Raw genomic sequence first — 23,097 nt, forward strand, 5'->3', positions numbered from 1 at the left:
CCAATGCAGAAGGATTAGGAAGAACATTGATTAATCTTTTCCTTGGAGGTGGAAAGAAAAATTATCAGTCACCATGTGTTTAAAGGCAGCCCTTCTGCAGCCTTAAGTCCTTGGGGAAGGGAGAGGCCCCAGTGCTTTACAAAATAAATTTTAAAGAATCAATGCACTCCACTTGCTTTACCTGTCTGAGTATCTCTTAAAGCCCAGGAAAGAGAAGTGTCATTTTCTAAGTTTTCTCTGATCCAATCATTCTTTTTAGAACCACCTTTCCTCTTCATTGTTTTTTTTTGTTGTTTTTTTTAAGATTTTATTTATTTATTTGAGAGAGAGAGAATGAGAGAGAGCACATGAGAGGGGGGAGGGTCAGAGAGAGAAGCAGACTCCCTGCCGAGCAGGGAGCCCGATGCGGGACTCGATCCAGGGACTCCAGGATCATGACCTGAGCTGAAGGCAGTCGCTTAACCAACTGAGCCACCCAGGCGCCCTCCTCTTCATTGTTCTAGAGCATCACCATTATGCCTCTTCTGTATTTGAGCAAAAAAGAATAGATGAGAGAGGACTAGGCAAGTTAAAAAATATAAGCCCTTAAAAAAAAAAAGAACACTCAGTAAAGATTATTTGATTATGTTCTTTGGTAAATCTATTTCTTGGCTATACCTAAAAAGGAAAGATCACACCCAAGGACCATGTTAGAATACATTTACTGTGAAAGCACTCCTTATCAGCTGCCAATTGAAGAAACAAAAATCTCAAGCAGCAACGAATTTAGTTAACATGGACCTTCTGAGTCCCAGGCCCGAGCTGCTGAAAGGCATGAATAAAGTTAAGAAGCTTTTTCTTGTAATGTTTAATTCTGGCAGATTAGACAACTAAGTCTCTTTTCCCTAAATTATTAATGTTTCCAGGTAGGGTAGGATCATTCAGAGGCTATTTTTCAAAAAATTCCCCAAACTCTGGCACAGGATTAGCAAAATCTGTCTAATGTTCTTTTCATTTACAGAGTGGTGTTGAAGGAGAAAAAAAAAATCGTTTTAGTTATATATTGTAAACAGTCTAGCTGACAAAGAACTTTCATAAGGATATTTATTTTGGTGAAATAAATTGGCCCTGTTGCACAGACACTGATTTGAGGGAAAAAGGATACCAAAGAAGACACAATGAAAGAATATAAATTAAAAAGTAATGCAAGGGGGCGCCTGGGTGGCTCAGTTGGTTGAGCGACTGCCTTCGGCTCAGGTCATGATCCTGGAGTCCCTGGATCGAGTCCCTGGATCGAGTCCCGCATCGGGCTCCCTGCTCGGCAGGGAGTCTGCTTCTCCCTCTGACCCTCCTCCCTCTCATGCTCTCTGTCTCTCATTCTCTCTCTCGCAAATAAAAAAAAAAATTAAAAAAAAAAAAGTAATGCAAGGAAAAGGTTCAGTGATTGACAGTAAATCATCTATTCATGTCCATTTATTGATATTATACTTCCAACAACATGCTATAAGTAATACTAAAATCTTTATTTTTGAGGCACATTTATTATCTCAAAGTCTTAAGGAACTATTCACTCCATTTAATATACTTTTTCAATATAGTTGGCGTTAAGAGTCTAACTATAGCAAATATAGTAGAATTTTCCCATTCTTCTCTCTATTACGTTTTCCCTTTTTCTACAGGTACTTGGAGGATCGTAAGACAGAGTATTTGAGGTTCCATGTCCATGTTAGATAACTGATTTGAAAAACTCTTAAGTTCTGAAGATCATTTTATGGCTTGTACCAATTCAGTCTTGGCTGGAGCTGACTCATTCTGTGTTGTAAGAGCTCATTATTAAACTTTCAGGAGGTTTTCAAGCCAACTGACATCCCAGTGGTAGTTTGAAACTGGCCATGTAGGAGTATTTACACCACGTTAACTGTCAAATGCTATGAATCAGAACTTCCGTAACCCCATCTCCAGAGCTGGGTAATAAACATGTACCAGTTAGTACACCACCGGTCAGAGCTATTCTTGACTTTTTCATAAAATGTCAAGGAAAATAAAACCTATTACATAATACAACTTTGACCAAAAAGCCTTCTAAAACATTTTTTGTCGATCAATAACTTCAAAATTTCAGGAATTGGTACTACCACTAAATTTAAAGAATATGGGCCAACTGAATCACATTAGATTATGCTTAATCCGTTTTTATTTTAAAGTTGGAAATGATGTCCTTCAAAGATATATGCTTATTTTATTCAGACTCAGTAAGTTAGTGAATTTCTCCATTCACTCCAGTCTCTTCCTGCTGTCCCACCTGTTCTGAAGATTTAGCTCTACTGATACAGCAATTTGGCATCCTAAGAATACATTTATCTTACAAGTAACTTTATATATGAAAAATATATATATTTACATAATTAGTCATTGGACATTACTCTGTTGAAGTAAGACCCAAAAAAGTCAGAAGACAGTGGTCAAATCAACAGAAATCAGAGTAAACGCAAATGTAAAATATAAAAATTCCCAAGGAGGAGAAGCTTCCCAGGCCAACATTATTTGGTGACGGTGGTGGCCAAGGAGGACTTCTAGCATAGAGGAAGGACCAGACCCAGCCCTGAAAAGACACCATGCTTTAATAATTTAGACTTGAACTCTTGAGAGTTCCCAATAGGCAACCAAAACATATTAATACTATTTGTAGGGGCGCCTGGGTGGCTCAGTCGTTAAGCGTCTGCCTTCCGCTCAGGTCATGATCCCAGCATCCTGGGATCAAGCCCCACATCGGGCTCCCTGCTCCGCGGGGAGTCTGCTTCCCCCTCTCACACTCCCCCTGCTTGTGTTCCCTCTCATGCTGTCTCTCTCTCTCTCTGTCAAATAAATAAATAAATAAATCTTTAAAAAAAAATACTCTTTGCACATCAACCTATTAAAATTTTCTCCAACTTCATTTTCATAGGAAAATTAAGGTTGTTTCATTCACTGCGGCTTCAGTTTCACATCTGGACAAAGCACAATGCTGGTAAAGACAGCTTTTATTTTCCTAGTGAAAAATGGGCCCTGGGTCTCTGCTTAATAAATATTTAGTGCCTTTGTGGCAGTGTTCAGTTTAAGCCAGATTGTGAAGTGAGAGAGTCATCTGTGTTCAAACATGGAAAGGGTTCACAGTAAGGGGAGAGATCCTAAACTTTTCTTTTCTCCTGGGTTTGGCTCTTGCTTGGTATCCCTCAGGGAGTGGGTTGTTTAGGGATGTGCTACCACATCACAATTCTGAAAGAAGATACCTTCAAACCACCAAACTAAACCTTCCTCTGTGGATAATTTAGCAGGCTGATTATAGCACATTTCATCACTGACCAACTGAACAGAAATAACTACTAAAGCCGAGGGCTCATTCCAGAAACATTTCTAACCAAACAGTTTTCTCGAGCTTTAGCTTCACGGTTTCATATTTAATCACCTCAGCATTTTGCTGGTTAAACGACTCTGATATGAAATGTGAATCCCAGAAAGTGCTGTTTCATTCCGAACAGCTGGAAAATTGGTAATTCCTTTTTCTCTGCCACTTGTTACAGATTCAAAAGGATCATTCCAAATCCCCGCTGTTTATTCTGTTCATTAAATTGTCTCCTTCCATGGTTTTTCAGAAACTTTAACCAGCAGTTCTAACGTCTCATTTTAAATACCTGCTTTAAACAAATATTCTAAGCTCACTACCAAATTAATGGCAGCAGATTCAGACTCGGGCCCTCCAGAGCACTTGATCTTCACTCCACATAACACCTAAGAGCCAAGTCTTCTAGGTCACGCAGGGCAAGCCCTTCCGATCAGTGGACTGTCACCTCTTCTCTGATTCACATCATCACCACAATTTTTCTCTAAATTATTTTTAAATAAGTCAAGTATCTTTGTAAAATTGTATAATGTAGACATTATAACACTATTAATTTTCTTTATTAAAATCCTACTTCATTGGACTTTAACTCTGAAAAGTTAAATGACAAACTGCTTTTTCTTAGAATGTACCAGAAACCAGAAACATTGCTGCTTTCCATGCACCAGTGATATTCGTGAACTTGATCAATGTGTAATCATTTAAGAATCCATTAGGTTAGGATATGAGATGGTTGGTGTGAGATCTGGCTGTGTCCACCACTTTTTATCATCTGTGCGGGCATTGGGCAAATGTCAGGTACCTGCTAATTCTCTGCTAAATTCTCCCTGCAGTGAACAGCAGGTGACCAGGAGGGACAGAAATGCAAGGGTTCCCTGACCATGTGCCATTGCCTCTGAGTAATTTGAGGCCATGGATTATATGCATTATAACACTAGGACTTCAGAGTGTCCAAGTACAAGGTGGTCTAGTCCAGACTGAATCCTAATCAAGTGAATCTCTGAGTGGGCCCAACCGAACCAGCCCTTTCTGTCCCTTCCCAGGGATCTGAGAACTGGTGGTCTTGGAAAGCACTCCAGCTCTGGCTCTAAGTCTATCCCCCTTATCTACAGACCCATTTTTAAACTGATAGGAAATTCTGGGTAGGCTATATTTCTATATGAACTGCATATCTATATGATCATTCTCTGGATGTGTTTGGATTCTTCACTATGAAAAAGGCATCGCAGATCCCACATAGCCATCTGATTCCAGGTTGGTTCCCTGTTAGGTTCCAGGAGTTTTAAGCAAAGGAAAAGCCTTTCACAGTTGGTCTTATATTCAGATGCTGGCACACTAGTCCTAGGTATCCCCACAGACCTAACCTATGGTAAGTCCAGCAGAATATTATATGACGCACAGCCTTTCTTCATGTTGGCCACAACAGTTTGGATACTGAGAATAAAGTTGTGGGTTTTTTTCCTCCTGTTGGATTACATATTTTATCAGTAATCTGAAAATCACAATATTAACGTGTTTGTGCTGCTTAGTCAATGCTAGTAAGTTTGCAATGTCAGCATTTTGCCTCACTATTTATACTTAATATTCCTTCTTGGATGTGCCTTTGAACAGAACAAAGAAGGATAATTCTTCCTGTTTTTCTATTTTCCTTCTTCATCTCCCGATCCTTTGGGCTGCTATTTTACAAAACAATCTAATTTATAAAAGGATGGTCTCTCATAAGTGATGAAGTACAAGAATTTTAAACCCCTTAATTGCCATGTGTGTTTCAAGTCTTACAACACTGAATTCTAATTTAGTGCTCAACATTCTAAATTAACATTCCAAGAAATTTTTTTAATTTAGCAAGGATGCAAAATATCAAGTTGAAAATCAATCACAAGAAGACATAACTATTCCACACAATTTAGAGTTTATTTTTTTATGTGCTCAGATACCTGCAAAAACACTCGGGAAAGAATGTATGCCATTTTCAGGTCACATCAGCTCTCACTGTGCAAGATACAATCAATTCAAAAGAATTTTTTTTAAAAAAGAATTTTTAGCGTTCTTTTCATTTCTTACTAGATTTTCATTCAGTGAGATACAGCATGTATATGAATGTGTCAGCTTATGTTTAATTTTCCCCAAATTTATGATATTATACTTTAACTTACAGGCCAAAAGTGGAAAAAGATTCACATTGTTTATATTTGCTTTTGCCTGACTCATGGCAGTTGTATCATAAGGCCCTGGCCAGCATCTGGGGAAAGCTGCCAAGTACACACAAACAAGCCAAAAGTCACTGAAGATAAGCAAGTTACAATGCAAGGTCTGTGGTGGCACCAGATACCTGCATAAAATAATTCCTCAAATAAAAGAAAAGTCACTTAAGAGAAATGCAGCTTGTTTTAATAAACCTTCCTCTAGAAATTGATACCTTTTTAGGAAATCCCATTAATACCCTACTGGATATTCATGACTGTTTGGGCAGCTTTTCATATGAGGGCCATGAGTCACAAGGGGACACAGTCTTGGTTCCCTCTGTCCCCCACAAAGACAACCTGGGACCCTTGAATAATGCCTTGCTTTCAAATTTATGCTAAATGTTGTCACATTAACCTAGTAATCAATTAAGCTATTTTTAAGAAAGAATAGATTTTCTTTACAATAACCAGGCTTTAGTTGAATAAGCCGAGCTATAGAAGTGTAGCTATACTTCCAATAACACTTGGATTAACCTAAAGGAGTTACAACTTAATACAAATAGATGAGATTGCATCAGAGCACATGGCAAAATATTTTCTGCCACTTTTACGTAGTTTGTTTTAAAATACGTTAACTCAGTTTTTGGAATTTTAGAGATATTTTTGTATCTTCTATAATCTAATCATTTATATGTGTCTTAATATAACCATCTCATTGGCATATACTTACTAGACTAGACTCTTAACTAAGGTTAGGGTTATGGATTGAAATTATTGCTTTAGCCACTTGAATTGAGACAGCTCTACTTTCAGCACTTGAGTCAAAGGTGGCCATCCAACTTAGGTTCAATACCTGACTGACCCTGACTCACAAGTATCTCTGATTCCACCGCCCCTCCCACCCCATTGTCTCTGCTTAGTTCCAACCTTCATTATTTCTAATGTGGCCCATGAGAGTAGCCTCCTCTCTAGCCTCTGGGCCTCCAATCTACCGTCTACCCCACAGGAATGTGGCCATTTGACACCTGTCCTTAAAGCTTTGGAAATTGTTCAATTATCTATAGTCCTTAAAGTTCAAACTCTAATAAGTCAACCAATTTTCTGTTAAGCAAATCAACTGATAAACCCATTTCTTCATAATTTGTCTCTAACCTATCTCTTCGGCCTTATGTCTAACTATACATATGCACTCCCAAATACCCTAAATTGTAATTTTTATCACAATGGCTAAAATACAGACTATGTAATCAGACTGTCTGGGTTCTAATCCCAATAGTACTACCTTCAAGATGTGTTAGCTGAAAAAAAAAAAAAAAAAAGATGTGTTAGCTGGAAACAAAGTACTTAATTTTTTGAAATTTCAGTTTTCCCATCTGCAGAATGGGGATCAAAAGGTTGTTGTTAATGTTAAATGACACATACTAATACTCAATAAAAAGCAGCTAGCAATAATCACAGCAAAGAAACACTTAATTCATTCTTACATCCATGCCTTTCCCCAAAGTTTTCTGGCTGATGTGTTCCTCCCACCTGGCATCCTTTTCTCAATGAACTCCTATTTGTCCCTCAAAGCCTAGTTCAAACGGCAACTGCCTTTGACAGCCTTCCTTTACCATTTTACTTGGGAAAAAATGTAGCTTTCCCCACTGCAGTACATTTACAGCAATTTGTGAATATTACAGTATTACAACCTGCGTCTTCATAAATCTACATGTAAGCCTTCTCCCTATACTATAAGAGCTGCATGGAAAACAATAATACCTTTGCGTCCCTGTATTCTGTTATGGGTGAACTGTGCCCTCCCAAGAAAGGTATAGTAAAGTCCTAATACCCAGTGCCTCAAAATGTGACCTTATTTAAAAATAGAGTTGTTGCAGATGTCACTAGTTAAGACAAGATCAAACTGCAGTAGAGTGGAGCCTTAATCCAATATGAACAATGTCCTTATAAGAAGACAGCAATGTGCAGACACAGAGTCACAGAGAAAACACCATATGAAGCTAGAGGCAGAGATTGGAGTGATACATCTACAAGCCAAGGAGTACAAAGAATTGCTGGCCTTCATCAGAACCTATGAAGAGGCGAAGGATTCTTTCCCAGATCCTTCAGAAGGAATGTGACCCTGCCAATACATTGAGTTCAGACTTCTGGCCTCCAGAACTGTGAGATAATAAATTTCTGTTGTTTTAAGGCACCAGTTTGTGGCACTTTGTTATAACAGCCCTAGGAAAGCAACACATATTCCCAGACTCAGGGGAAAAAAATTAATATATTTGTGTTGAAGAAGCAAATGACTTTAAGGATTTCACTTAATCAATTTGGACTTACCTAGAAAAATAAGAGTATATATAGTGGCTATATTAGAAGATCCTAAGTCTGGCTTTAAGAATCTAGTATGCAATTTCATAATTGAGTGTCATATTACTTCCTTCCGCATCTAAAAATTTAAGATGATTGATTCTGAAGACTTAGAAAACATTGCCATATTCCTCCTTGCCCTGTACCTGCAGTGACTGTTCATAAAATGGAAACTTATTACTCATCAAAGCAATGTATAAGTTTTTCAACAGATGATTCATAAAAAAATGACACAATTATTCATTTCTATATGATATCTATAATCTAAGGCTACTGTGTCTGAGACTCTAGAAAATTTTTTTCCAAAGCATTTTTATTTACAACATGTTTGCTCTTAGTGATCTATTAATTTATTATAATGTAGTTATGCTGATAAGCATCTTACCTAGAAACATTCATTCACATGGAAATAACACTGTAAAGACAGACAAAAGTAATCTTATATTCTAGGCCAGAATCAAGGTTTACTCTCTACTTTAGTAACTGTAACTAAGAAAGAAGGGGAAAAAAATCTAGAAGAATTTGTGAAGAGAAATGTAATTTCAGTTACTGTGGTTAGAAGGGACATTTATTGTATAATTGAAAATTCCAAAGTATAGAAGGAAGGCAGACTGCCATACTATTTGGTGCCTAAAATAACATGTTATTATAAAGTAAAGCAATTTCATTTTTGGAGCACGGAAAATCCAAGACTATGAAAAATGGGCTTTCTGAGATCTCTGAGCCTTAACTTCAAGAACATGCAGTGAAAGTGCTAAGTCTATCATGAAAAAAAAAAGCTCTGCCCTCTCTGAGTCAAACATCCAGTTTCTGACACCTCCATTTAATGTTGCCTCTAAACAGATGTCTCATCTTTTACATTCAGGTCTTCGAGCATAGGCCTCACAACGCAGGCAGCCAGTAAGCCACCGTCTGGTTCTCCAGCCTGTGGAACTCCTATGAGTGTAAACACTGAATCCAGTCATCTAATAATCCAACAGTCATCCAATAATCACCAGTTATGTCTTATCCTAGGCCCACCCCTGATTTGCTGTTGGCAGCTTTGGGTAAGTTCTATTTCTCTGAAGCTCAGTATTTTCATTTGTAAGCAAGGATAATGGTGGTATCTGCTTCCTAGGATTTGTTATGATAATTAAACAAGAGAAGGCTCATAGTGCTTCACATAGAGCCTGGCATATGATAAGTACCCAATAAAAGGTAATTGCTAATCAGAGAAAGACAAGTATCCTATGATCTCACTGACATGAGGAATTTGAGAACCAAGACAGAGGATCATAGAGGAAGGGAGGAAAAAATAAAACAAGATGAAACCAGAGAGGGGGATAAACCATAAGGGACTCGTAATCTCAGGAAACAGACTGAGGGTTGCTGGAGTGGAGTTGGGTGGAAAGGATGGAGCGGCTGGGTGACGGACATCGGGGAGGGTATGTGCTATGGTGAGCGCTGTGAATTGTGTAAGACTGATGAATCACAGACCTGTACCTCTGAAACAAATAATACATTATATGTTTTAAAAAAAGGTACTTGCTATCGTTATCATCATTATTACTGGAATGTGTTATGGAACTAGCAAGCAAGTTGAGAGTAGGACTGTGCCTATTACTTAACAGATGCCCAACACTAACACCTGAGGCCAGTGAATAGTAGAGTAAATCTGTGTGCCAAATCCAGCCCAATGCCTGCTTCTGCAAATAAGTGGTTATTGGAACACAGCCGCTCCTGTTCTTTTATACATTGCCTATGTCTGCTTTACCCAGAAGATGTACATAGTTATAAAAAAGAAGATAGGCTGCAGATTCTGAACTATTTGTTATTTGGCTCTTTAAAAAATAAGTTTGTTAAGCCCACACTAGAGCCTTGCCACTTACAGTGTGGTCCTCAGCTCATTAGAAATGCAGACACTTAGGCTCCCTTGACCTACTGAATCAGAAACTACACATTTTCACAAAATCTCCAAATGATTCACATGCATATTAAGGGTTGAGAAGCAGTGGTCTAGGCCAGGGGTTAGCAAACTTTCTGTAAAGCGTCAGACAGTAAATACTTAAACATTTGTTGCAAGACTGTTTTACCTGTTCAACACTGCCTTCCTAGCTCAAAAGGAGCCACAGAAAATATGTAAATAAATGGGCATGGTTCTATGTCAATAAAACCTGAAATTTCAATTTCATAGCATTTTCATGTATCACAAAATATTCTTTTAATTTTTTTCAACCATTTAAAAATGTTGAAACCTTCCCTTAGCTTGTGGACCATACAAAAACAGGTAACAGGTGGGATTTGGCCTGCAGATCAGAGTCAGCAGTCTTGGTCTAGGCTAATGCCATATCACTGCTCAGCCAACACTTTGCACCCCCCCACTCCCCCCAAAGACTCTGAACACCTATTTATATTTTCTAGCATATGTGACTTGAAAGAAGTTATCTGTTACTTATCTATCTTATCCTAGAAAACATTTCTGTTCCTCCTATACAATTCTAACTTGTAAAGTTCCTGTCAAATTATGTGATGGCGTACTATATCCTTTTCATTGCAGAATAGAGCATTGCACAGAGAGGCTGAGCTAGGAAGCTATAGGTATGTAGACGGACAGGTAGACAACTAAGATACCTGCCTCCAAAGGAATGGGAAACTGATCACTATGAAAAACTCTTTGCCCCTAAATTCAAGCCAACCATACCGAGCATTTCTAAATATATAGTCAGGATTCCTGTCTATTTGATACACAATATCCTCCTTCTTGGCCCTTCAAGGGGGCTGAAGCCCTTGGAAAGTAACATAGAAGTCCCCACTTCTTGCCCTTCCTTCTTACAGAGGCTAGTGGGTCATAAGCAACTGAGAAGGAATAGCCACAGAGGGCTCCCCCTCTGGGAAAAAGAGCTTTGCCCCAGCCTCAGGGCCCTGGGCCATGCTGCTGTGGGAGAGAGATGGCTAGAGGAGGGGATTCCCACCTGCCTTTTATTTAAGCCAGTTTTCTTTGTTCCTGCTTATACTGAGATGATAAACAAATCAGTTTCATAAAAGAAGCTTAGTTCATAGAAACCTTTAATTTATGTTCAAAGTTTATTGCAGCTAAGCTCAATATATGGGCAGATAAGAGGACTTTATTGAGTAAACACAACATTAATAATTTAGGTTTAGCAATTTAAGAAACATGAAAGTACTCAAGATTCATCAGAAGCACAAACTATATGAACTATCCAAACAATTGCAAAGGAAACGTTTATATATACATACACATTGACAGCATATATATATTTTACATTTTTAATCTGAAAGAATGTGTTAGACTAGATTCTGACTCCTGGTCTAGGCTACTGCCACATCTTTTTTGTTGTTGTTTAACCTTACTGACTCTGTTTTATCTTTCTACCATCATCCAATTTTCCCTCTCCTTTCTAAGATAATTTATTCTGTGGGATAGGCTGAGATAAAAACCTTTCTACATAATCTGATAAATCCTTTAATTGTAAATCATTAACTAATGAAGTATTTCTCCTAGTGTATTAATTAGGAAAATTTCAGCTACAAGAAACAGAAAATCCTGACCTAACTAGCTGTACTTTTATGAAATTTATCATTTCATATGAGAAATTCTGCAGTGAGGCAGCTTCAGGGCAGCTTCAGGGTTGCTTAATTCAATGCTTCAACAACATCATCAAGGATCTTTCCATTTCTCTATAATGCATTAGGATGTAGGCTTCTCCTTAGGTCAACTACCTCATATCGTAACTGGACAAGGTAATATCCAGTAAAAACAAAATACTGTCTTTTTGTGTTTCTTTTTAATTGTGACAAAGTTTTTCCCTAAGCCCCCAGAAGATTTTACTTCATAGCTCATTGACCAGAAATGCATCATACCTATTACTAAAATATGAACAACCAAGGAAAATGAGATTACTGTGATTGTGCTGAATGGGAAAAAATGCAGCCAAGAATACTTTATCCAGCAAGGCTGTCATTCAGAATAGAAGAAGAGGTAAAGAGTTTCCCAGACAAACAAAAACTAAAGGAGCTCGTGACCACTAAACCAGCCCTGCAAGAAATATTAAGGGGGACTCTTTGAATGGGGAAAAAAAGACCAAAAGCAATGAAGACTAAAAGAAACAGAGAATATTTACAGGTAACACAATGGCACAAAATTCATATCTTTCAATAATCACTCTAAATGTAAATGGACTAAATGCTCCAATCAAAAGACATAGGGTATCAGAATACATAAAAAAAACAAGATCCATCTATATGCTGCCTACAAGAGACTCATTTTAGACCTAAACACACCTGCAGATGGAAAGTGAGGGGATGGAGAACCATCTATCATGCCAATGGGCATCAAAAGAAAGCCAGAGTAGCCATACTTATATCAGACAACCTAGATTTTAAAACAAAGACTATAACAAGAGATGAAAAAGGGCATCATACCATAATTAAGGGGTCTATCCATCAAGAAGATCTAACAATTGTAAAATATTTATGCCTCCAACTTGGGAGCACCAAAATATAGAAGTCAATTATTAACAAACATAAAGAAACTCATTGATAATAATACAATAATAGTAGGCAACTCTAAAACCCCACTTACAGCAATAGACAGATCGTCTAAGCAGAAAATCAACAAGCAAACCATGGCTTTGAAGGACACATTGGACCGGACGGACTTAACAGGTATATTCAGAACATTTCATCCTAAAGCAGCAGAATACACATTCTTTTATATACAATGGAACATTACTGAGAATGAAATCTTGCCATTTGCAACAACGTGGATGGAGCTAGAGTATATTATGCTAAGCAAAGTAAGTCAGTCAGAGAAAGACAAATACCATATGATTTCACTCATATGTGGAATTTAAGAAACAAAACAGATGAATGTATAGGAAAGGGGAAAAAAAGAAAAAAAGAGAGAGACAGAGAGAGAGAGAGGGTAACAAACTATAAGAGAATTTTAACAATAGAGAATAAACTGCGAGTTGATGGAGGGAGGTGGATGGAGGATGGGCTAGATTGGTGATGGGTATTAAGGAAGGCACTTGTGATGAGCACTGGATGTTGTATATAAATGACGAATCACTAAATTCTACTCCTGAAACCAATATTGCACTGTATGTTAACTAGAATTTAAATAAATTTTTTTTTAAAAAGATTACCATAATTGGATTAGGAAAGCATATGACCATGTGAAAGAGATTAAATTACCTGAACAAAAATCAGCATTAGAAAGGAGAAAAATGGAGAGGGGTGCAGGAGCTATTACTGAGTAGTCAAATAATAATAATACAACCAATAAGAGGTATCCTGCTCATCAGCCATTGGAGACAGCCAATTAATTTGCAGGAAATAGATAGCAATTGGGAGATTCTGACTGCAACTATAACAACCTGAGTACTGGAGTAATATAGATCAGAAGCAGCCTAAATGTAATTACAGACTCAAAGGCACGTACCATAATCTGAGAATAGCTATAGAATCTGGCAAAACCGGGGCGCCTGGGTGGCTCAGTCAGTTAAGCATCTGCCTTCGCCTCAGGTCATGATCCCAGGGTCCTGGGATCAAGCCCCGCATCAGGCTCCGTGCTCAGCGGGGAGCCTGCTTCTCCCTCTCCCTCTGCCTGCCGCTCTGCCTACTTGTGCTCTCTCTCTCTCTCTGTCAAATAAATAAATAAAATCTTAAAAAAAAAAGAATTTGGCAAAACCTAGCCCTAACACCTTTCAGTAAACCAATGTCCATCAAGTGACTCAAGCAGTTGTAATTTGTAACCGCCGCTCAGGCCCCGGCCAACTTTCCCCATGATACGATCAGTTCCAATTAATATAATTGCTGACCAATTAGAATCTGCATTCTTTCTAGATACTGTTTTGTTCAGCTCAATCAAAATGCTTGTCACTTTAAGAACATTCCATTGACATCTGTATTCCTCTCATATTTTTGTTGTTTTGTTGGGCTTCATTCACAACTTTTCAGTCATGCTAATTTTCACTATTTGTACTTGGCAATAGCAACCAACACTTGCCTTCACAAGTGGGTAATAGGGAGTGGTAGGGACTGTATAAAGTGAGAGCATATGTTCCACTTAAAGGATCAGCTGCTTCTCAGTTTAGCTAACTGATGCTAGTGGTAATGTGGGCTCAATATGGTGAGATTTTCCAATTTTCTGAAATAAATCAGGAATCTGGATGTTTATGTAGTAATCTCCCAATTTGCTAATGTTGGCAATTAGTTATTGGATACTAATTACACAAAGGTATTCATTTTATGAAATTCCTTGAGCTATACACTGATTTGTGTATCATTCCGTATTCAAGTATAACATGTGCTTGAATACAAAGTTTACTTTAAAATAAGCAAAAAAAAACACATCGAATGAAAAAATCAAAACACTCTAATATGACCTAGAGGCTATCAGTGTGTGATGCTGAGGTGGGGGGCAGTCTCTTACAGCTTCATTTCAGGGTGCTGCAAGTGGGTAGAAACAAGGCTTGGTCATTCGTGGCTGATGGAAGATAGAGGACTGAAACTGAAAGAGAAGTCTGTGCATTCTGTTCCTTCTGTCCCTTCCTGTCCACCCTTAGTGTCCACCCAGCAGCAGAAGTACAGAAACTTGGTTTCTATAAGCCAAGAGAAAGAGCAGAGCACTGTTTCTGACACCCAGCTGGTGGAGGAGGAGCCATGGTACACAATTACTATTTACTTTTTTCAACTATTTCCTCAAACTAGGAAAAAAAAAAAAAAACCTATTCTAACCTATTCTAAAATTATTTTAAGTTTTCCAAATACGAGATAGAAAGCATCTCAGACAAATTTTCTTTTATAATTTAAAAGTGCAAGTTAGAAACTGATACTGGGAGTGCCTGGGTGGCTCAGTTAAGTGACTGCCTTTCAGCTCAGGTCATGTTCTCAGGGTCCTGGGGTCGAGCCCCACATCAAGCCCCACATGGGGCTCCCTGCTCGGTGGGGAGTCTGCTTCTCCCTCTCCTTCTGCCTCTGCTCTTCACTCATGCATGCGCTCACCTCTGTTTGTCTCTCTCCAAATAAATAAATAAAATCTTTAAAAAAAGATACCTGTTAATATATATCAAGACCTAATGTGTTTCAGAGATAGTTATTTATCTTACCTTCCTGTTATATTTTGCTCCTTTTTATAGGAATGTACTTAAGTAGCCAGTAATTTAGGATGAGATTATCCCTAATGGGTTTCACAAGTAGTTTTATTGGACAGCTACTTTTTTTAAGTGTTTTGCTGTTAATAATGTGACAGAGCTACTCTGTTTCTCCCATGAGTGTTCTGAAGACACATTTAAACATTTCAACCTATGAGAATCTGCTTAATTCCTCTGCAGAATATTGAAGGGAAAAAAAGTTACTATTTGACCAGGAAAGACGAAGGCATTTTTTTTTTTAAGATTTTATTTATTTATCAGAGAGAGAGAGACAGAGGCAGGCAGAGGGAGAAGCAGGCTCCTTGCTGAGCAAGGAGTCTGATGTGGGACTCAATCCCAGGACCCTGGGATCATGACCTGAGCCAAAGGCTGAGCCACTCAGGCGTCCCATGAGACGAAGGCATTTAAATACGATGAGATATCTAGAAATAAAATAGCACATTCCATGAAGAAACTGAGAAATCACAACATAGATACATTGTACATGAATAACTCAGAAATTTGGTATAAAAGAAGAGGAACATAAGTGATGTTATTAAAGTAAGCTTATTAGAATAGGAAAATAACACCAGTACCACATTAATTCTACTGGCTTTTCTGATATAGAACAGAGAAAAAACAAGTAAAGATAAAAATTAGTGGTATTAAATTTCTCCATTCTTTCCCCTTAGGGTAAGGTCTAGCTTGAGAATATTCTGAGAATTTCTATTTATTTATTTATTTATTTATTTATTTATTTAGTAGGCTCCATGCCCAGTGTGGAGCCCAATGAGGGGCTTGAACTCACAACACCGAGATCAGGATCGGAGTTGATATCAAGAGTTGGACACTTAACTGACTGAATCACCCAGGTGCCCCGAGAATGTTCTGAAAATTTAATGAATTATTTCCCTTAAATTCAAAGTTTTTCCTTAATAATTTTTTAGAAAACTATCTGCTCCTCAATAGTACTCAGAAAAGTGAGAGAAAGTGTCTTTTATGTATGGACCTTTGTGTGCATGTGCACATGTGCGTGTGTGTGTGTGTGTGTGTGTGTGTACTTGCATAAACTGTTTATAATGGAAACGTATCCAGAATAAGGATAAAATTACTGATTGGATTCTTAAATGATGTAACTCCTGCCTCAGAGTCTTGGAAAAACTGTTGCTCAGAAGCTGCCAAGATTCTAAGAAATCAACCAGGAAGTCTACAAACAAATGTGGGGAAGTTTTATTAAAAGTCCACTATCTAATCTAAGGTGATCTGAGTACTTCTATTGGTGTTTATGAGATTTTATCACATATCATTACGGTCCATAAAACACATCATTTATACAAACAATAACCACGTAAGTCAAACTCTCTAAACTTTCAAGTTACCACTAGCAAAAGCTATCAATTATTTGCTTTGATTTAGTACATTGCTCTTGGAATTTTCCTGCATGGGAAAGACTAGATATTGAGAAAGCAGTGAAAAACACAGATAAGCTTCTGATCTTTATCCTTTCTCCCTAAAATGCATTTAATAGTACTTAGCTGTTGCAGACCGATATGATGTTGGTTTATGTGTATTTTCATTTATATCAAGTGTTAAGACCTTGGAATCCAAAAGATCATTTTGGTTTTTCTAAAAACAGGGAAAGTAGGGCTAAGGCATTCCCCCATATGTGTGCTTTACTCAGTTACTTTTGCTACTTCGGCTTTTTGGAACAGAAAGTGAGATCTCGATGAATATCCAGACCCTTATCTTACCCAGCTAACTTCTTTTTATTTTAATTCCAGTATAATCCCAGCATAATACCTAGCTCATTTCTTAAAGGCCCTTCCAGTCCTGTGTAATCCAGGATCCCATGAAGACTTGCACAGCAAATTTAAATTGTTTGATAACAAGACACCCTTCAGATAAATGTGACTTTTAGTCTATGTCACTTTTACTCAAAAACAAAATGCAGGGTATGGAATTTTCCAAAATCTCATTCTAAGACTTGTTGTATACACTATTAACCAATGTTCCACGTACCTTTATTTAAATCTTCTTAAATGGAAGAAAAGTTGAAATCTTCCCACCACCAATGTCAACTACCATCTTAGAGCTACAGATGAGCAGCCTCACGTGTTCACAAAGCACTTTGCAGATCCCAAGAATCTTGAGCACTCCTTGTTCACATGCCTCAGCCTCTTCTGTCCATAGAGGTCATTGAAGAAGCAAATTCACTGATCAACATCAGTTGGTTTTAAGATGACATTTTGTGGTATTGCAGAGAATATTTCACCAACATCATAAACCACTCATGTGGAATTCTAAAATAGAGAACACAAAATTGTATTGTTTTTATGATTCCAAATATCAATATGTGATAGAAAAAATAATAATAACAAAAATCCACATTATGAAACATAAATCAAGACATACTCTTTTACTTTGTGTTTATTTCTGAAACTATTTCCACTCTATCCAGTTCTGGTACTTTAAGCCCAGTGGATGGGAGGAAAGGACAACCATGAAGCTTTCTATCACTAAAGCAATAGGAAGAACACAGCCCTACTTATTTGTTGAAAAGATTTCTAGAAGCTAAGAATGGAATGCAAAACAGGAAATAATAGTTTATTTATAAATAGTTTATTTATGGACCAAACAAGAGTTATTCCATATAAGCCCTATTTCAGTCATAGTCATTGTTAAAATATCCCCTAGTTTACAATTACTCCTCAATTTCACTCTTTGCCTTAGTGGTATTTCCCCTTCTCTGTTCTCTGTCTCAACATGGTGGTAAGTAATCATGAGCTGAACCAAAACCATAGGCTTCTCATGACCCAGGTCTTTTTCTCACTGACTTTGCCAGGCATGGCTTCTGCTCCTTCTATGACCCTCCTACTTGCTGGGAGTGAGCCTGTCCCTTCAACCACCTACTGGCCCTCCACTTAACCCAAGTATCTTTCAATTCATGAAACACCTCTGACTGCTGCTCTTTTGAATAAACTCTGGGACCCAGTTGAGTTGTTGTTTCTTGGGTTGTTGTTTTTTTTTTTATCATCCTGTCTCTATGAATTTTCTTTGTATTTGCCCACACCAGTCTGACCTTCCCACCTACCCCACCACCCATTTCCACCTCATGAGTGACTTCAAATGACAAAAAGGAAAATCCTGAAAAAGACCAGACTCATGAAAGAATGAGAGAGCATTAGTGACACTCCTAGAATTGCAGCCCCCCGCCCCCCTCCCCGGCCCACGGCTTGTGATTGTATTTGAGGGCACTGAAATAAAGGATAAAGTAGAATGCACAGTTGTTTTGTGAAGTTCAGGAATAATGACCAACTGGTATTTTGCCAGAAATTCAGTTTTCCCTCCTGTTCTCCTAAACACCGTTAACATTTTTTTTAATGTAATGGATTTGCTAGGTAATTCATTCCATCTAAATAGGAATGCTTTATTCATTATTATAGCCTGAACTTAAAAGTCTTCTGCATAAAAACAAATCCCCATGGTTGTACCTTTACCCACCTTCCCCAGAACATTCCATCACCAATTTTTATTAAAACCCTCTCATTCTGTAGCTCCAAAGACTTGTCTGATTCCACCCTCACCCTCGCCGGGCTAGGATGCCAGACGTATCTTGGCCACCGGAGGCACTGGGCAGGTCAGTGTGGCAGGGACAGTGGTTTGTGTGAGCCCAGGAGCCCAGGTGGCGTCTGGAGGGAGCCATCCTCAGTTGTGCAGCAAGGGGAGACTGAGAACAGTGGCCTGGGTCAGGAGCCGGCAGCAGTGCCGGGTACTTTCAAGCAGGCTCCCATTCAGAGGGTTCCCTCACCACCACCCCTTAATTTCTGACACCGGCTGGAAACAGTCACCAAGCCCTTGCTCCTCTGCTGGTGCGTATGGGCGCCTGCAGCCCTGCCTTCCGCCCCTGGCGGCTCCCGAGAGCCTCTCTGCTTGCACACCTGCAGTCTGTGCCTCAGAACGGGCCCACGCCAGTCGGATCTGGTCAAGGCCTGTTGGACCAGAGCCGGTTCCGCACAGCTGAGCCGAACCCAGGACCTCGACGCCATCCAGCCGAGCCACCAACCCCGCTCCCCTTTGGCGAGCGGTAGAAAGCAAGCCTGAGCCAGGCCCCTTCCTGCCAGGAACTAGAACCCTCCATATAGGTATACGGATCTGTTTGCTTGGTGGAGGCCACTGTCCCAGGCGTGTGCTATTCCAAACCCAAGCCCCTCTCGCAATGGGCGGCAGTGCAGGAAAGAGCTCTCTTGGTATCCGCGTGTCTCCCGGCCAGGCTTTCCCGTCGTAACCCTCAGTCCAGCTCTCTGCGACCCCTGACATGCACTGAGGGACAAGGGCACAGGAGAAAAGGGATCTCTCCTCAGAACAGGAGCAAGAGGCTGGAGAACTTGAGACCTGCCCCTGCCCTGCCCTAGGAGAAGGGGGGTGGGGGGGGCGGCAAACAGCCCGTGCCGTCCAGCCTAGCAGGCGGGGAGAGAGGAAGACGATGCTAGCTCCCGCACAGCCGCGGGGAGAGAGGAAGACGATGCTAGCTCCCGCACAGCCCGGCTTGCTGCCCCGGTGCCAGCAGTGTAGGAAGGAGGCTGAGGCAGCAACCTAGGAAAAGCCATCTCATCCAAGAGACGAAACCATTCTCGGAGCCAGAAAAAAAAGACTTCTGGATACTTTTCTCTTCCCTCGGGTCCTTAATTAGTAGCAGTAATTTTTAAATTATCACCTTCTCCTTCAAATAATATTATGCTAATTCACATACATGAATTTTCCATTTCCCTGTTTCATTCTCTGGGCCCAAATTTTCATACAATCCACGTCGACATGTTTTTGTTTGTTTGTTTGTTTGTTTTAAACACCGCTATACATTACTAGTGTTTCCTCAGACACAGTGGATCCTATGGTAAGTGTATTAGTTTAACTTTTTAAGAAACTGCCAAACTGTTGCACAAAGTGGTTGCGGTGTTTTCCATTCTTACCAGAGATATATGAGAGTTCGGTTTTCTCTACATCCTTGTCCACAATTGGATTGTCAGCCTTCGCAATGTAAGCCATTTTAATGGATGTATGGTGGTATTTTGTGGTGATTTTAGTTTGCATTTTCCTAAGGATTGATGATGTTGAGTATTTTTCCATGAGCCTATTAGCCACAAAGTGTCTTCTTTTATGAAGTACCCAAATCTTTATTCTTTTGCTCAGTTCTTAATTGAAATGTTGCTCTTCTTATTATTATGCTATGCAAGTTCTTTGTATACTTTGTGGCTATGTGTATGGACCCACCTTTATTCAGATGTATGTTTTGCAAATACTTTCTCCCATTCTGTGGCTTGCCTTTTCATTTTTAATAGTGTCTTTTGACAAGTAATAGTTTTGGTTTTGGTGAAGTCCAATTAACAAAATTTTCTTTTATGGCTTATGATTATGTCTTGTCTAAGAAATCCTTGCCTAATTCAAGGTTATAAAGATTTTCTCCTATATTTTCTTTTAAAAGATTTATAGTTTTAGCTCCTATGTTTAGGTATAGGAGTTATTTTGAATTATTTTTTGTGGATGGTGTAATGAGAAGGCTGAGATACATTTTTGTGTGTGTACATATATCCAGTTATTCTAGAACAGTTTACTGAAAAAAAAGGCAATCCTTTCCCCCACTGAATTTTTGACACCTTTGTTGAAAATCAGTTGATTATATAATTGTTGGTCTATTTCTGGATTGTCATTTCTGTTCCACTTATCTGTATATCTATTCTCTGCCATTCCTATACTGCCTTGGTCCTATAACTCTATAATCTTGAAATCAAATGGTGTAAATTCTCCAACTTTATTATTTGTAAAAAAAAAAAAAATCACTTGCAAATTCTAGATCACTTGAATTTCCCTATAAATAATATAATCAGCTTGTCAATTTCTCCTTACCCTCATTTTTTTTTAAGCCAGAGTGGGGAAGGACTTTTATTTTTTTTATTTTTAATTTTTTTATTAACATATAATGTATTATTTGTTTCAGAGATACAGGTCTATGATTCATCAGTCTTACAAAATTCACGGCGCTCACCTTAGTACTTACCCTCCCCAATGTCCCTCACCCAGATACCCCATCCCTCCCACCCGCCTCCACTCCAGCAACCTTCAGTTGATCTCTTATGGTTTGTTTCCCTCTCTGGTTTCATCTTGTTTCATTTTTACCTCCTCTCCCCTAGGATCCTCTGTCTTGTTTCTCAAATTCCTCATATCAGTGAGATCATATGATACTTGTCTTTCTCTGATTGACTTATTTCGCTTAGCATAATACCCTCTAGTTCTATCCACGTCATTGCAAATGGCAAGATTTCATTTTTTTTTTTTTATGGCTCCATAATATTCCATTGTATAAATATACCACTTCTTCTTTATCCATTCATCTGTCGATGGACATCTTGGCTCTTTCCACAGTTTGGCTATTGTGGACATTGCTGCTATATACATTGGGATGCATGTGCCCCTTCAGATCACTACATTTGTATCTTTGGGCTTACCCTCATTTATGAAAGATATTTTGCTGATTATAGAATTTTAAAATTTTTTGGACAGCATTTTAGAGAGATAAGCCTATTGTCGTTGATTTGCATAACTTCTGACAAAAAGTCTGCTCATCTGTTTGTTTGTTTCTCTGCATGCAATGTGTCTTTGTTTTCTTGATGCTTTTGTTTGTTTTGTTTTCTTGATGCTTTTAAGATTCCCTCTTTTTTTTATGAAAAATAGTGTTTTAATTAATTGCTAAAGTAGAGCTTAATGGTATGAAAATGTGCTTGGATAGTCTCTTTTTTACTTGGTAACTTGATTACTTAAGTTTTGCTTATGATGGACCATCTTCTAGGTCATTGTCATTAATGCTGTTGAATTTTTTCTTTTAAATAGTAAGCTTTTTTTTAATATGTTAATCACCATACATTACATCATTAGTTTTTGATGTAGTGTTCCATGATTCATTGTTTGTGCATAACACCCAGTGCTCCATGCAGAATGTGCCCTCTTTAATATCCATCACCAGGCTAACCAATCCCCCCAACCCCCTACCCTCTAGAACCCTCAGTTTGTTTCTCAGAGTCCATTGTCTCTCATCGTTCATCTCCCCCTCTGATTTACCCCCCTTCATTCTTCCCCTCCTGCTATCTTCTTCCTCTTTTTTTTTTAACATATAATGTATTATTTGTTTCAGAGGTACAGTTCTGTGATTCAACAGTCTTACACAATTCACAGCACTCACCATAACACATACCTTCCCCAATGTCTATCACCTAGCCACCCCATCCCCCCCACCATCACCCCACTCCAGCAACCCTCAGTTTATTTCCTGAGATTAAGAATTCCTCATATCAGTGAGGTCATATGATATATGTCTTTCTCTGTTTGACTTATTTCGCTCAGCATAATACCCTCCAGTTCCACCCACGTTGTTGCAAATGGCAAGATTTCATGTTTTTTGATGGCTGCATAATATTCCATTGTATATATATATACCACTTCTTCTTTATCCATTCATCTGTCGATGGACATCTTGGCTCTTTCCACAGTTTGGCTATTGTGGACATTGCTGCTATAAACTTCGGAGGGCACATACCCCTTCAGATCCCTACATTGTATCTTTGGGGTAAATACTCAGTAGGTAGTGCAATTGCTCGGTCGTACAGTAGTTCTATTTTAAACTTTTTTGAGGAACCTCCGTACTGTTTTCCAGAGTGGCTACACCAGCTTGCATTCCCACCAACAATATAGGACGGTTTCCCTTTCTCCGCATCCCTGCCAACATCTGTCGTTTCCTGACTTGTTAATTTTAGCCATTCTGACTGGTGTGAGGTGATATCTCATTGAGGTTTTGATTTGGATTTCCCTGATGCTGAGTGATGTAGAGCACTTTTTCATCTGTCTGTTGGCCATTTGGATGTCTTCTTTGGAAAAATGTCTGTTCATGTCTTCTGCCCATTTCTTGATTGGATCATTTGTTCTTTGGGTGTTGATTTTAAGAAGTTCTGTATAGATTTTGGATACTAGCCCTTTATCTGATATGTCATTTGCAAAGATCTTCTCCCATTCT

At 38.7% G+C, this 23,097-nt stretch overlaps 2 long non-coding RNA genes across 4 annotated transcripts in view; one reads left to right on the plus strand and one right to left on the minus strand.

Annotated features, from left to right (window-relative positions):
- LOC115943397 (uncharacterized) overlaps positions 1–23,097 on the minus strand; it is a 202,040-nt gene that overhangs the window by 113,622 nt on the left and 65,321 nt on the right. For 2 of the 3 annotated variants that reach the window (XR_014143172.1, XR_014143170.1), the window contains exon 3: positions 15,797–17,338. This is a non-coding gene — a long non-coding RNA (uncharacterized LOC115943397). Of the gene's footprint in view, positions 1–15,796; positions 17,339–23,097 lie in introns of those variants that run through there. The other variant, XR_014143171.1, reaches the window with a different exon arrangement.
- Positions 1–23,097, plus strand: part of LOC145720273 (uncharacterized) — a 332,443-nt gene that overhangs the window by 35,142 nt on the left and 274,204 nt on the right. The gene's annotated exons all lie outside the window — the stretch shown is intronic.

The sequence above is a fragment of the Leptonychotes weddellii genome, chromosome 2 (genome assembly GCF_054177405.1).
Source record: "Leptonychotes weddellii isolate Sample4059 chromosome 2, ASM5417740v2, whole genome shotgun sequence".
Taxonomy (NCBI): Eukaryota; Metazoa; Chordata; class Mammalia; order Carnivora; family Phocidae; genus Leptonychotes; species Leptonychotes weddellii.